At 35.4% G+C, this 15,198-nt stretch overlaps 2 long non-coding RNA genes across 6 annotated transcripts; one reads left to right on the top strand and one right to left on the bottom strand.

Moving 5' to 3' along the window:
• Window positions 1-618: 618 nt before the first annotated feature.
• LOC137032515 (uncharacterized) lies at window positions 619-7,049 on the bottom strand. Of its 4 annotated transcripts, none has more exons than XR_010896689.1 (7): window positions 6,627-7,049; window positions 6,363-6,514; window positions 2,201-2,509; window positions 2,015-2,072; window positions 1,839-1,917; window positions 1,576-1,628; window positions 619-1,449 (listed from the first exon to the last, which is right to left on the bottom strand). It is a non-coding gene; the product is annotated as an uncharacterized lncRNA (long non-coding RNA). The 4 variants fall into 4 exon arrangements; XR_010896688.1 differs by having other exon boundaries at window positions 2,015-2,365; window positions 2,456-2,509; XR_010896686.1 differs by having other exon boundaries at window positions 2,015-2,509.
• Window positions 7,050-10,693: 3,644 nt separating this feature from the next.
• LOC137032564 (uncharacterized) lies at window positions 10,694-12,560 on the top strand. Of its 2 annotated transcripts, XR_010896712.1 has the most exons (5): window positions 10,694-10,820; window positions 11,342-11,398; window positions 11,527-11,610; window positions 11,703-11,909; window positions 12,044-12,560. It is a non-coding gene; the product is annotated as an uncharacterized lncRNA (long non-coding RNA). The 2 variants fall into 2 exon arrangements; XR_010896711.1 differs by having other exon boundaries at window positions 11,527-11,909.
• Window positions 12,561-15,198: the final 2,638 nt, after the last annotated feature.

Raw genomic sequence — 15,198 nt, 5'->3', positions numbered from 1 at the left:
CTCCAGACAAAGTGTCAGGCAAGCACATTCTTAACAAAACACATGCATCACTGTCTGTAAATTGATAAATCTCTGCATATTCCTCCAAATTTTTCAGAAAATCTAATGGATCTTGTTTAGCAGGATCAAATTTCCCAACATTCTTGATCACAGTTTCTAGTTCAGTTGGATTAAATCCTCTGACCATGGTAGTGGTCATTTGCTCTTCCCTTCCTTCAATAGCACGCACAGTTGTAGTAGTATTAACTGGTGCCATGGGAAATCTAACTGTACAGTCAGAGTCTTGACTACTGAATGACCGAAAATCTCTTTCCCAACCCTCAGAGCTATGTCCCTGCAAATCTGGCATTTCTGGAACTGGGTCACACAACGTGACACCTAACAATGTCTTACTGGTGTTTTTGTCATTTATGCCATTCTTGATCATAAACTCAAAAGCTGTCTTCGTTTCCTCCAAATTGCTGGCCAATTTTTCCACAGATGATTTAAGCATGTCAATGTTAGTTTTAAGAAATGCAATCTCATTCTGCATTCTGATCTTTTCTTCTTTCCATATCGTTTCACTAGCTACACTCTAAGAAGAAAAGGTTCAAAAATGAACCTTTTGAGGTTCCTGGCGATTGCAACTGTGGGGGAACCTTAAAGGTTCATTTTTGAACCTTTTTAAAAAGGTTCTAATTGGAACCTTCACTTAAAGGTGCATTAAAGCCCCATTAAGGTTCCATTTTGAACCTTTTCCTTTTAGATAGCAATAACATATATTAATAATAATTATTAAAATATAATATAAATTATACATTAACTATATGTCTTATATATAACTTGTATAACTATATCTTAATCCCATTTCAAAACACTGAATACAGAACACAATGATTGTCTATAAAATGTTTAATACATAAATATAAAATGTGAGCACAGGCACCAATGGACAGAGAAAAAAGGAATATTGTTTTTTATAATTCAAATAAATAAATAAATAAACAATCAAATAAATAAATTAATTCATTCATTAATCTATACATTTCCATCAACTTTTAACAGAATGTAGCTGAATATCTATCATTTTTATATTATTAAATTTTTCATTTATATATAATTTTTAAGATAATGTTTAAACAGGACATTAAACAGGACATTTTTATTTTTCAAATAATGTTAGAGTGTTTCTCGGCTTTGAAGCATATTCAAGGTTGAAGATGAAGTACATTGTCATTAGAATAACATGGTCATATGACCTGGTCATATCGTCTACTTCACAGACCTTCTCCCCTTGCATCATTATTTCTAAAACAGACTGCATCCAAGTGTAACCCGTGCGGCTCGCTTATGCCCAGCGTGATGTGCGGCCAGCGACACCGGGTATTAAAACTTGGTCTGCGTTGTTACGTTGTGTGGATGCAGAAACAGACACGGGACAGCAAGCAGTCGATTCACTGGATCTTTTTACTGAGTAAAAGAGAAAAATAAGCAGCCTCAGACTGAGTGGCCCTTATAACACTCTCTTCCATCGAATCACATTTCAAAAGGGCGGAAGAAAACATGAACATAAGGAAAATAATATAGAAAACATACCTGTTTAACAGAGACAAATAAGCAGCCTCAGATCGAGTGGCCCTTATAACACTCTATAAAACAAATATGGTGCGCCTCCATTACCATGTGCTGGTCTCACATAAAGACAGAAATATATCTCAAAGAATGTAAAATATCAAAAATAATCCCAATGATAGATAAAACAGTACTTTACATATACATATTGGGTTGAAATAAAGATATAAAAGATATAATTAACATTAGGATTAAATAAAATTAACAGGATGACAAAAGAAACCTACCTCTTCCATCGAATCACATTTCAAAAGGGAAGAGGAGGAGACAGGACAGGAAATTAGGTCATACTGTGACCTCGCATCACTTAAAGGAGAAGCGCACCTTTAGATCAGGTATCATAAAACGTATATGAACAATTTTGTGTGAATTATAACAATATTTACTAGTATACTTTGTATACCTGTTACACAAGGCACCATTTACAGTATATACAGCACAGGGTTGGGTGTACGTGGTTCCTAAACAAGAAGAGAATAATGTTATATTCAGTATAACATGTATGTATTCAATATAAACGTATTAAATGATACATAATTTCCATTATTATTTGCTTTTAAGTCACAATTTGAAACACAATTTTACTCACAACTGAGGGGACATTAAGGGCTGGATATAATGATAATATTTCCTTTGTGGAGTGATGTTTCATATAGTCTGTCCTCTCACTCTTTGTCCGTGTCATTTAGTCCTCTAAAAGGATTTGGTGATCTCCAAGCATTTGGTTTTCATTTTATCCAAGTGGATCCCAATGCTGTAATCATCTTCTCCTGAATAAATCTACCCACAAAAATATGTCTGCTATTCTTAAAAAACTTAAGTTGATTCTGTCTGGGACACTTACCCCAACTGCCCTTGACCTCTTTTGATACACATCTTGGTCAGACAGATTGTCCATCTAAAAAAACAAAAGAAATATATTATTAAGCAAGTGTGTAATTTTAGAGAATGGTGGAGAGTAAAAACAGTTCTCTATATTTCCAGGTCTCCAACAAGCGAACAATTCAACAAGGTGTGCTCAGCCATTGTTACAAAATACCAGTGCCCGGTTGCATAAAGCACCTTAAGTGTAATTTTCCCATAAGATCGCCCTTATGTTTCCCTTAAACTTAACGGTTATTTTCTGCAACACCCTTAAGTGTTACTTAAGGGTTTCTTTAGGCGAAACATCATAAACCCTAAGAATATCCCTTAAGTAATCCTTTTAAAAACGATGTGTTGCATAAAGCCCCTTAACTGTCATTTCCCTAAGTATAACATAAGGTTTGGAAAACTTCACCTTTTTCCCCAAGTGTTACAAGGAGTGAGCAGGTTCAATCCAAGTATTCTAACAAGACACGATCGACTGCTTTATATGATGAACAAATTGTAATTTAGGTGTTTATTCACATAAACATTGATGGAATTACATACGTATTTATATCTCTTATGGTCAACGGATGCGGAAATGTGTGCATCACGTGCAAGAACAAATCTCATTGGTTCTTGTGTTTGCGCGCACATTCAAGCTTCCAAAACAGCCTTATTCAGTCTTTCAATGAATGGACATAAATGATGAGAGAATATTAAAAATATCTTTATTTGTTATCCAAAGATGAATGAATGTCTTATGGGTTTGCAATGACATGAGTGTGAGTGAATGACGGCAGAAATCCCAATTTTAGTATTAACAAATAACGTGTCCATGGCAACAGCAGAATTTTATAATGGCAAAACCTGGATTGCTGTCGTGAAACACTTAACGGTTTCTTTTACCTAAGAAAACAGGTATTATACAACACCCTTAAGTCATTCCCTTAGTTAAGGAGAAATCACACCTTACAGTATTAGTTCACTTTCCATTTAAATTTTCCTGATAATTTACTCTCCTCCATGTCATCCAAGATGTTCATGTATTTCTTTCTTCAGTTGAAAAGACATGAAGGTTTTTGATGAAAACATTCCAGGATTATTCTCCTTATAGTGGACTTCACTGGACCCCAAATGGTTGAAGGTCAAAATTACAGTTTCAGTGCAGCTTCAAAGAGCTTTAAATGATACCAGATGAGGAATAAGGGTCTTATCTAGCGAAACGATCGGTCATTTTCTAATTTGTTTTTAAAATGTATATGCTTTTATATAAACAAATGATCTCCTTCAAGTGGTTCTGCCACTTCCGTATTCTTCAAACAGCATACCCTATACGTCCTTCGCCTTCCCTATTCAACTTATGGAACGAATGCAGCACCAGTTCCGTTTTTTCCGTAAGTAGAATAGGGAAGGCGTAGGACATACAGCATAAGCTTTTTGAAGAATACGGAAGTGCGGTTTTGCCGGAACCACTTGAAGGAGATCATTTGTTTATAAAAAAGCATATACATTTGATTTTTTTTAGAAAATGACCAATCTTTTTGCTAGATAAGACCCTTATTCCTCATCTGGTATCATTTAAAGCTCTTTGAAGCTGCACTGAAACTAATTAATTTTGACCCACAACCGTTTGGGGTCCACCTAAGTCCACTATAAGGAGAAAAATCCTGGAATGTTTTCATCAAAAACCTTAATTTCTTTTCGACTGAAAGAAAGACATGAACATCTTGGATGACATGGGGGTGAGTAAATTATCAGGAAAATTTTATTTGAAAGTGGACTAATTTAAGATATTTTGTTGAAATCCGATGGCTCAGTGAGGCCTGCATAGCCAGCAATGACACTTCCTCTCTCAAGATCCATTAATGTACTAAAAACATATTTAAATCAGTTCATGTGAGTACAGTGGTTCAATATTAATATTATAAAGCCACGAGAATATTTTTGGTGTGCCAGAAAAACAAAATAAGGACTTAAATAGTGATGATGAGTGTGTCGAATCAGCAGTTCGGAGCGCCAAAGTCACATGATTTCAGCAGTTTGGTGGTTTGACGCGCAATCCGAATCATGATTCGACACGCTGATTCATAACGCTCTGAAGCTTAAAGGGGGGTATAATGCTATATTCTGACTTATTTACACTGTTAAAGGGTTGGATTCTCATGCTAAACATGGCCAAAGTTTCAAAACACGAGTTGGACGAATGACGGAGTACTGTATTTCTGTGCCAAAAATACTACACCAGCTTCCTGCAGCAGTGTTTTGAATTTGGCCATCACTAAATAAGTTGTTATTTAGTTTTTTTTGGCACACCAAAAATATTCTCGTCACTTTATAATATTAATATTGAACCACTGTACTCACATGAACTGATTTAAATGTGTTTTTAGTACATTAATGGATCTTGAGAGAGGAAATGTCATTGCTGGCTATGAAGCCATCGGATTTCAACTAAAATATCTTAATTTGCATTTCGAAGATTAATGAAGGTGTTACAGGTGTAGAACGGCATGAGGGTCAGTAATAAATGAACTAACCCTTTAAGGTGCTTTATGCAACCGGGCACAGTTCTTAAGAGACAAGACTGGAAGAGTGTATGTAAGAACATGTCAAAGAGCCCTTCAGTTTATATATATTAGCTATGTAAGTGAAAAGGTGTTATTTCATTTGGCATACTTACATCTACAATACTTGCCATATTTTTAGTGTCACAAGTCCTTGGACCCTTGGTAAAATAACCCATTTCCTTACTTTGCTAAACCTGCTACGAATTTAATTTAGTCTTTCAATACCAGCCAAATGTGATCTTTCTTGAATTAGTTTTTAAGCATCTCATGCCATGTGTCACTTACCTGGTTCCTTACCTGTTCGTCTCATAATTGAGATCCCTCACCTTCATCATCCTTTGTCTTCAGTCCAGACCAATCCGCTCACCATCATCTACAAATACAAAGAGACTGTTATCATCCAGCTGATTTCATTCAACCTGTCATCATTCAATCTACTAACCTGTTTATTCTCCCCATCTCTGCCACCTGCAATAATAAACCTTTGTGAACTGTATTACGTTGTCTCCTTCTGTCCGTGACACCATGACTCCTTTAAAAATAATATTATTTAAAATACTATAAAAGGCTGGGCTATGTTATAATGCAGGGCTCTTTGACACGTTCTTAAATACACTCTTCCAGTCTTGTCACTTAAGACTGGTTTTTGGTAACCAGGGCTAAACTAACCTTGTTGTATTGTTTGCTTGCTTTACCTGAAATTAAAGAGAGGCAATTTTACCCTCCATCTTTCTTTAAAATTATGCACTTACCTGTACTTCACTGTGGGAATTAAGATATATATGTGCACATCTGATCAAACAGATTATTTTTTAACTCCATTTGCTTTGTGATAAAAAAAAAGTAATAAATACATTTTATAAAGAAAAAAATCTCCACTCTCCTTAAGTTTTTTTGTATTGCTAGTGGGGTAGCTGATAAATTTCTGGTCACCCTGTTTGAGCAATACGTTGTGTTGAGATTGATCCATGTGAAATACCAAATCAAGTCCTACAGAAACAAAAAACTGCAGAGAGGTGCATGTTATAATGGTACTACTAACAGCTCAGTAATTTGTAATGATAGCAATATAGTTTAGCTAAAAGTATGTGGAAACCTAACCATCACACCTATACAAGTTGATGGGCATCCCATTCCAAAACGGGAATGCAATATAAGTTTAAAGCAATGTAAGTTGTTTTGGATAACAGTGTCAACTAAATACATACATGTGAGAAAATGCTAGTCACTGAATTCTTCAGTACAACCTATTAAGTAATTAAAAAATGTTAATAATAATTAATAGAGGTGTCCACATACTTTTTAAAACTTTAAGAGTAGATGTAATAAACTTACACATGAATGGTGTTTGTGGTCTTGGTAGGCATCTCAGTCTTTAGGTTTTCTTCTAATCTTATGAATTTAACTTGATCCTTCAATTTAGGGAATATTTTAGGTATCATAGTTTTCAGTTAGGTTCATTCAAGTGTCTGCATCAATTCCATTGTCTGTTAAAACAACAGGATTCAATAGTAGAATGTCATATCTGCTTAACTGTGAAAATGTCTGTTTTGCTGCAATAGGGAAGTTAAACAGAGTGTGCATTTTTGTGAGATAAACCTTGAAATGTAGGGATGATCACCTGGAAACTGTTGCCATCAACCAGTCAGCCACATGGATTTTCCAGTGAATCAGCTCTGAGCTCATTCTTGCCTCTATATGCAGAGAAATATTGCAATTTAGAAAACAATGCGTTATAAAATATGAATAAAAATAAACTTTTCATTTTTTACTAAATTCTCTCTCTCTCTCTCTGTGTGTGTGCGCAAACACACGCGCACACACAGTAAGGATAAAAAACGGCAAAATATCTTGAAATAGTACATGTGGAAAAGGTGTAGTAAGTGGTACACCCGGAATTATTTCTCCAGGCCGTTAAATTGACAATATTGTGGCCGCATTAACACGACGTGTCTGCTTAGGCCCGTCGTCATTTATTCATTATCACACACCTTAAAGTTATTATGACATTAAATAGGTGTTTCATAGCTTTTCAAAAAGTTAATAGTTTATTTGAGACGTTATGTTGTCTTAACTCAGATTTTTTTGTCGTTCAGCTCAGTCCCACTCGGTCCTGCTGCTGCCGCTTCAAAATTTGTAACGGTTTTTTCCACGTGACCACTGACATCATTGCGCGAGAGAGACTTGTGGAGATTCAGTGCATTGCGTTGCGTACCAAAGCCCAGATACAGAAAACATTTAAAGCATTTTCAAGGATTTGCTTATTCATGCTTAAAAACGAAACAATATTAATAATCTCGTTTACTTTGAGTGAAAATAATGTACTTTTGAATTGCTAGTTATTTGTCAGTATTCTTATTTTGTAAAAACATTTAGGCACAAGCAATCTCAGCACATAAATGATTAACAACAGCTGTAGTAAAAGCAATAGTAGTAGTAGTAGTAGTAGTAATGATGATAATAATAATAAACTAAATAAAGAAAAAAATAATCTTCCTGATGAAACCTTACACAATACAATTATGAAATGTTTTCTAAAACATGAGCTAATAACAAAGTAGATAAAGTTGGAACAGAAGGAGAGATGAAACATAAAATAAATTGCCTGTGCATCACACTTTACTCATGATTTTTGCTCTAAAACTGCATAGTGTCCTTTTCAATTGGGGAATATTTATACGGTTGTCTAAGCGGAAGATATTGAACACAGTCTATTTTTAGGGCTAAGAATTTCACGTCACCTCTCCATTTAACATTGAACAGCTTCTTGTCCATTTATGAATGTAAAACTGAATTTTTATTCTTGGTCTTCTTAGTTTATGCTTTAAAAATGGACAAAAAACATGGTGTCTTTCAATGTTATGATGCAATTTATAGAAATGTGCGGGGAGGTCCGGGGTACAGATGAAACACTGTATCGACTGTACACTCCAATCATATTAGAAAAGGTTCATAAACGAACCTTAACTACACACAGGTTCTAATATGAACCCTGTTACCACAACAAAGGTTCTAAAAAGAACTTCCAAATAACCATTTTACCTGTAAGTTCAACTTTGAACCTTTTTGATAGTTAGAAGTTCATATTTGCACTGTAAAGTTCTTTATTGAACTCCAAAGGTTCGACCTCTTCTAAGAGTGTAGGTAATTTTTTGTAGAAATTACCCCAACAGCGAGTTGTTCATTTTCAGCTTTTAATTCATCTACTTTCTTCCTAGTTACTTTGTATGAAGCAAAAACTGCTTGTAGTGCATTAGCAATTTTTCCTTCTTTGTTCTTAGGCATTTTGGGGGAATTTTTAAATTGACCCATTGCCCAATTGTATGGATCATCTGCTTTCTCTATCCCGTCAAACATTCCAGGTGAACCGTGCTTAGCTATGTATTTAATGATAATTTCTTCCATTTTCAAAACCTTATTGAACTGTGATAATTCAACAACTATTCACAATGTCTTGTTTCAATAACTATATGTTAATTAGTTGCTTTAAGATAACCGTTAGTCTAATTCAGACACAAATGAACTCCATCAGACCTTAAATCTCACTACTCTACATAGTTAAACATACAATACTGTCACATTAAGTTGGACAAAACCACATACCCAGCCGCAGTAGTTCGGCTTAACAGTTTATCAAATTTAAAACAATGCCTCAGTACGTTGGGCAAAACCACACTGCTTCGGGTTATTGTTTTAAATTTTACAGAATCACTTTGCGTCAGACTCCCTGCACTGCACTTCAGTTATTCTTTCAAATAACTGTTAGAAATAAATCTGTGACCACACTGCATTGGGTCAATTCAGTTACTTTAGAATTTCATCAGAATTATAACAACTCTACACTCAGTTTCAGTTACGTTAGAAACTTACCACTTTGTTTCAACTACTTTAGAAACAACAATTCTAATACAACTCTGCCACCACACTGCGTTGGGTTAATTAATTTACTTTAGAATCTTAACAGAATTATAAGAGACTAACACCAAGTTTCACTTACTTTAGAAACTTTAAACTTAAGCACTTTGTTTCAGTTACTTTAGAAACTTTAAACTTAAGCACTTTGTTTCAGTTACTTTAGAAACAACAATTCCAATACAACTCTGCCAACACACTGCATTGGGCTGATTCAGTTCCGTTAGAATCTTAAACAAAATTGTACAGAATAGGCTTAAGGCTTAACTCCTCCTGCTAATACTGAATAAACAATTCTCTTCTGTCCTTAAAATTTCCTTTCTAGATTTTTTTAAACGAGGGGGTTCCCTGACAAAAACCAGCATAAATGAAAGAAAACAGCTTTTTCTTACCTTTCCCACTTTATTGGAAATCCCTCGCTGGGTGGCTCGCCAATGTAAGAAAAAATGATGAGGACGTTGAAGATCTCGATGAAGAAGTTTATTGCAGCGTAGCAGTGACAAAGTACACGTAGCACCTTGGGTTCATCAGAGTCGGAAAGAACCCAGAACATCCAAATCTCAAACCTTTTATCCTGTTACAGTTTACCACTCTTCATGTAAATGTAGTTTCTCATGTTTTACCAGCTGTGGTCTGTATGTTAATAAGTTGTGACACCTCATTGTCTGAGATGGTTCCCTGTGTCCCACACCCATTCCCATTCTACAATTGATTACCATTTGCTCAGGATTTGATCAACCAAATGGTACATAAACAATATACCAGTTGACTTCCTTCTTCTCTATGATAATTAAGCCATTTTGGGGATGAGCTCATTCTAAAATATACTTTGGAGTGGAATCTGGGTCGAGGCAGCCTACAATTTCTTATACTAGCCAATATAAGCAAAGTTATTGTGTGTTCAGACTCAAGTTCAGCATTGATGTCAATACAATCATTTTCATCCCAGAGTAAGCAAGATATAATTAATGAAATATATGAAACACTTTTTAGAATTCATAATTGGAACATAGAGATTATATTTTTGTGGATACCAGCACATAGGGGGGTTAAAGGAAATGAGATAGCAGATTCACTAGCAAAGGAAGCAATTAAACAGGAAAATGTAATGAAGATTTTATTAAGCAAAACAGAAATAAAGGCAATGATTAAAAGCAAAATCACTAACAAATGGCAAGATAAATGGAAACAGGGAACTACAGGCAGACACCTTTACAACATCCAGAACGAGGTGGGAAAGATGAGGAGGACAGGACGAAGCACGAAGGAAGAGAATGTAATATCAAGATTGAGACTGGGTCACACAAGACTAAATAGTACGTTGCACCTTATGGGGAAACATCCAACAGTGCTGTGTGAATGTGGTCAGGGAATAGAAACAGTTGAGCATGTATTAATTCACTGTCAGAAATATGCCACAGAAAGGGAAATATTTAGAAGGACATCACAGCAGATAGAAATAAAACAAATTCTCAGTCAAACAGGAAATTATAATTCATTAATTGTATTCTTGAAGGAAACAGGGCTGATAAATAGGTTGTAAAGTTTTTTTTTATATATATATATATATATATATATATATATATATATATATATATATATATATATGTATATATGTGTATGTGTATATATGTATATTTGGTTTATTTATTTCATTTAACATTAATATGTGTTTAGCAGAGGGTAAGAATTCTGGTCCACACTCCAGTATAGTAGGTGGCGGTAATACACCAATAACGTTGGCTGTCACCCGCCATAAAACAAGAAGAAGAAGAAGAAGAAGAAGTATTCCTCGACAGATACTTTTCTATCCCAGGAGGCCACGGGAGAGGACACGTCATAATCAAACACTTGAGAAAAGTGACGCGGATGCTGTTAAATGTGAGTATTGAAAACCAAAAACACATTTGTTGAACTACTGTAGAGTAAACTGCTGAATGTGTGAAGATGCTAGACACTATAGTTGTGACTTTACTGTAAAACACGATTTATTATGTATTATGTAGATAACGGGAACTAGTAAACACACATAACTTAATTCTCCGAAGTGGAATTACATATTCTAAACCATACATCTTAAAGATGCTTATTAAATGTTTATTTAACCTCTGACAGGAACATATTTAAGTATTATGACTTATGAGTGATGGATTATGTATTATGAGTGATGTGTTTGTGCTGTTATTCACTGTTGTCAACACTGCTTACATTACATGAATGAAAATAATGTAAATAAATAAATCTACAGTAACTACAAATAAGTTTAATTTATTTTATGTGTCCATTAGTACTGTTCATACATTAAGGAACATTTGTGTTGGATAAGAAGTGAGTTAACACATCAACATGTAAATGTAGATTTGAGCACATAAATCTCAGGAAACTTGTGTCTGATGTTACAGGGACAGATGATCACGTGTGTTTATCAGGTAGAGGAATGATGCCATCAAAAGCTTTGGGTGAGGATACTACAGAAATGAATACAAAGTCTATTTAAATCTAAGGTCTATTTTATTTTAATTATTGGAATTTAAATGGACTTATTACAGCACTTTTCTGGTTCTTGATGTCTGTATGTTTGCTGCAGAGCTTTTGTGGAGCAGGACCTGCAAGGAAAGCTGATGACGGCATTTGTTAGAAATAAAGAGGAAAGCCTGAAACAAAATATAAAGTCAGATAATTTTGTTATTTCTAAAACAGAAATCAAATAACACTGTGCTGTTAAAATGGCTGCTTTTGTATTATATTTGTGCATTATTGTAGGATGTGAATGTCCTCAGACTGGTGTGAGCACTGAGGATGGAGAGCCACAGCAGATCCTGGGAATGGTTCAGTGTCATTGACGAGATCCTCCATCACTCCTCCTTTCAAGTGACTCAATCAAGGGCACACTGGAGGAGACGCTGCACAGATCAAACCAGCAAACCTTCTGCTGACCAGCTCAGTGGTTTAGCCCACCACACCACAAATGTAATGAAGCTACAACAAAAATTAGCAAGTAATTGTAAAAATATGAAATGAAATATGTCAAGAAACAGAATGCTGACATGAATTAATTGTAAAATGTTTTAATCTGCTGATGGAGAACACATGAATGTTTGCAGCAGCAGATTGTCCCGCACATCTTCTCCCACTCCTGCTTCAAGGTTGAGGGTTTAGGGGTCCATCATCATCATCATCATCATTTTCCTCATCCTCTGGATCAACAATGTCCCCATTGAGAAGAGCAGCAGTGAGGGACATGATGATGAAGGTGTTCACCAGCTGCTTCATCAGAATAAAGCTGCAGAATTGGCACAGCTGTGTTGAGATGACAACAGGACTGTAAATACCTGATTGTTAGATCAATATATTTGAATAAAGCTTTGTTTTGTGTGTTGTTGTCTTGTATATGTATTTATTACTTGTATTTCACTTTTTTTTTATTAATTATGCTATTATTATCATTTAGATGTATATATTTTATCAAGCAATGAATTAATGCATGAATTAACTGTAAATTGAGATATATTCATATCAGCTGTATTTGTCTAGTGTGTGTTCATGCACAGCTGTCATATGACAAAACATTACATTTTGCTTGTTTTACTAAAGAAGTAAAATGAAAAGTTATATAATTAAGTTTTGGTCAGCATTTATCATTGTTATTGTGTATAAGTGTTGGGATGTGCTAGCAGAGCAATTCATTCTGGAGTAATCTTAATTTTAAGTAGTTATACTTAAATTTTTTGAGTATAAAATCAGTCTTCTCCAAAGGCGAGATCTTCGAGCAGCTGCTGATGTCTTCTTTGGCTTCAGACATTGCTAACACTGAGGAAAACTGCTCTAGGTAGGGTTGAGTTACTGGTGCTGTGAGGTGTTAGTGCACCTGTCACTCATATCTTTATTTTTATTGCAGGATCTACAATTACAAGATCAGGGAAAATACCATGGTTGTATCTTAAACAATGAAAAATAATAATGACAAAAAACAAAAAAAATATGGGTTTGTATACATGATAGTTTGAGATTATATACACATAAAACATGACAAGATTAAATATTTTGAATACATCCTAATGCATAAAAGTTATTTATTTGTTTAATTTATAAACTTGCACACAGCTGGGGCCAGTTGCACCAGCTGTGCGCAAGTTACAACGTAGACTAGTTTTGACGTAAATGGGCACTAAGTTACAACTTGCGCACTACTAAATATTTTTGTGTTGCACCATTAAACTTAGTTGAAGCGTAACTCTACGTATACACTAAATATTTACGGAAGCCTCCTATCAGGAGTAACGGTTGGAATAAAATAGCAGACTGATTGAACTGCATCAATAAGCTCTTGTTTTACCTGACAGACTTCATTCTTTACACATAGCCTATATGATGCTGCTGACATTTACACTCTCTTAAATTTTAAGAGACAGATGATCATGTGAAAATATTACTTTGTTAGACACTCTTCAACACGAACCCGTTAAACAGTGCGCCGCTGTGTGCATTGGTCCTATCACTCCGTGTTGTGCATGTCAAATAAAATCAGTCATAATCAATAAATGTAATTTCTTATGTTTTTTATTGATCCTTATTAATTTAGTTTTAAATACAGTTTCTGAATGTTATTTACATATAAAAACATTTATGATTAAGTACTAGGCTATTATATTTAATGGGAACTTATTTTTACTGTTAGCTACGTGAGGCAAAATAAGTCAGAATGAAGGATAAACTGAAATTCACAGAATTTCAACAACTTCTGCCCCTGTATTTGAAGGATCACTGAAGGTAAACGTCATATTATGCGACTACGCATTACTTTACGGAGACCTTACGAGCTACTAGCTACGTTCTGCCTTAAGAACAAATGGTGCAACCGAATAAAGTACAGAGTTAGTTACAAACTAGTTAGTAGTTACTAAGCCACTAGTGTGGACTTTACGTTCCAATTTAAGAAAGAACTTACGAACGGCTGGTGCAACCCTACCCTGGTGCAACTGGCCCCTGCATACTTATTATTAATGGTGCTTGCCAAAGGCAAAGCTCCATTCTTATTCTTCTGCATACTTATTATTCTTCTTCTTCTGGACACTTTCATCGGCGCGTAACTCGTCCCGCAGTTTTTGTCCTAGACCCACGAATGAGGTGTCAAATCGACCGGCTCATTGAGGAGTGGTGTGCTCTGACTTTTATTCGCACAGCGGACGGAAAAGCGGCCAAAAAAGTCCCATTGACTTACATTGAAAAATTCAAATTCACGAACATTCCGTCTCTCTCAACTGTCACTTTCTCACACATACTCACACACGCAGGCCCTTAGAAGCCTTTCTCTCTCACTCACACACACTCATTTTCTTCCACTTTTATTTCTGCGCGCTACTCCTCCCGCAGCGTTTGTCCTAGACCCATGAATGAGGAGGTATCAAATCGACCGGCTCATTGAGGAGAGGTGTGCTATGACTTTTATAAGCGATTGGACCAACGATGTTCGCACAGGGGGCGAAAAAGCGGCCAAAAAAGTCCCATTTACTTTCAATGGCGGAATCTTCAGAAATTTGAATTTCAGCTGTCACTTTCTCACACACACGCACACACGCAGGCCCTCTCTCACTCACTCACTATTGATCACAGTGTTATAGAGACAAGGGGGCGGGCTCATTTCACTCAGACAACCAATCAGTTTCTCAGGATCACTGTTAACACTAGCACTACCAGAATTCTATAACTACTAGAACTGCCAATAGCGGTCATTTTGACTGTTCATACCAGACAGCAGTGAATGTCATTTTTGTCATGTTATATTTACTTCAAAGCTTCTATGGTCATGTTTTATGAAAAATGTGGGGTAATTTAAGCATACATAATATAATATGTATGTGATATTATTGTGTAAGAGCTACTAGACCTCCCACAAAAGTGCATGCCGCAATTTGCTTTCCGCAGTTTGCATCCGGCAAGCTGGAGATCAAAGTTTTTCACCGCAGTTAAAATGTTGTTTTTGAAAGTCAAAATGTCAACAAATATAAAATGAAGCAGAATATTTCGTTAGATAAAAACATATTGTGAATTTTGGAAATGATTACATCTGTCTTTATTCAATACATTTTGACTTTTGGAGTTTACAATGCTTTAGCATTATCGGAAATGTTTGGACCACACGAATCGGAAACAATTTTATGCAGCCTCTAATGAAATCTAGAAAATCTTTTTTTACGAACCGGAATTATCTCTGAATCACTCTCAGAATCAGTGTCAGACGAACTGTCAAGAGACCAAG

The sequence above is a fragment of the Chanodichthys erythropterus genome, chromosome 12, assembly GCF_024489055.1.
Source record: "Chanodichthys erythropterus isolate Z2021 chromosome 12, ASM2448905v1, whole genome shotgun sequence".
Classification (NCBI taxonomy): Eukaryota; Metazoa; Chordata; class Actinopteri; order Cypriniformes; family Xenocyprididae; genus Chanodichthys; species Chanodichthys erythropterus.
Note: the sequence above shows the minus strand (reverse complement) of the source record. Positions and strands in the feature narration are given on the sequence as shown.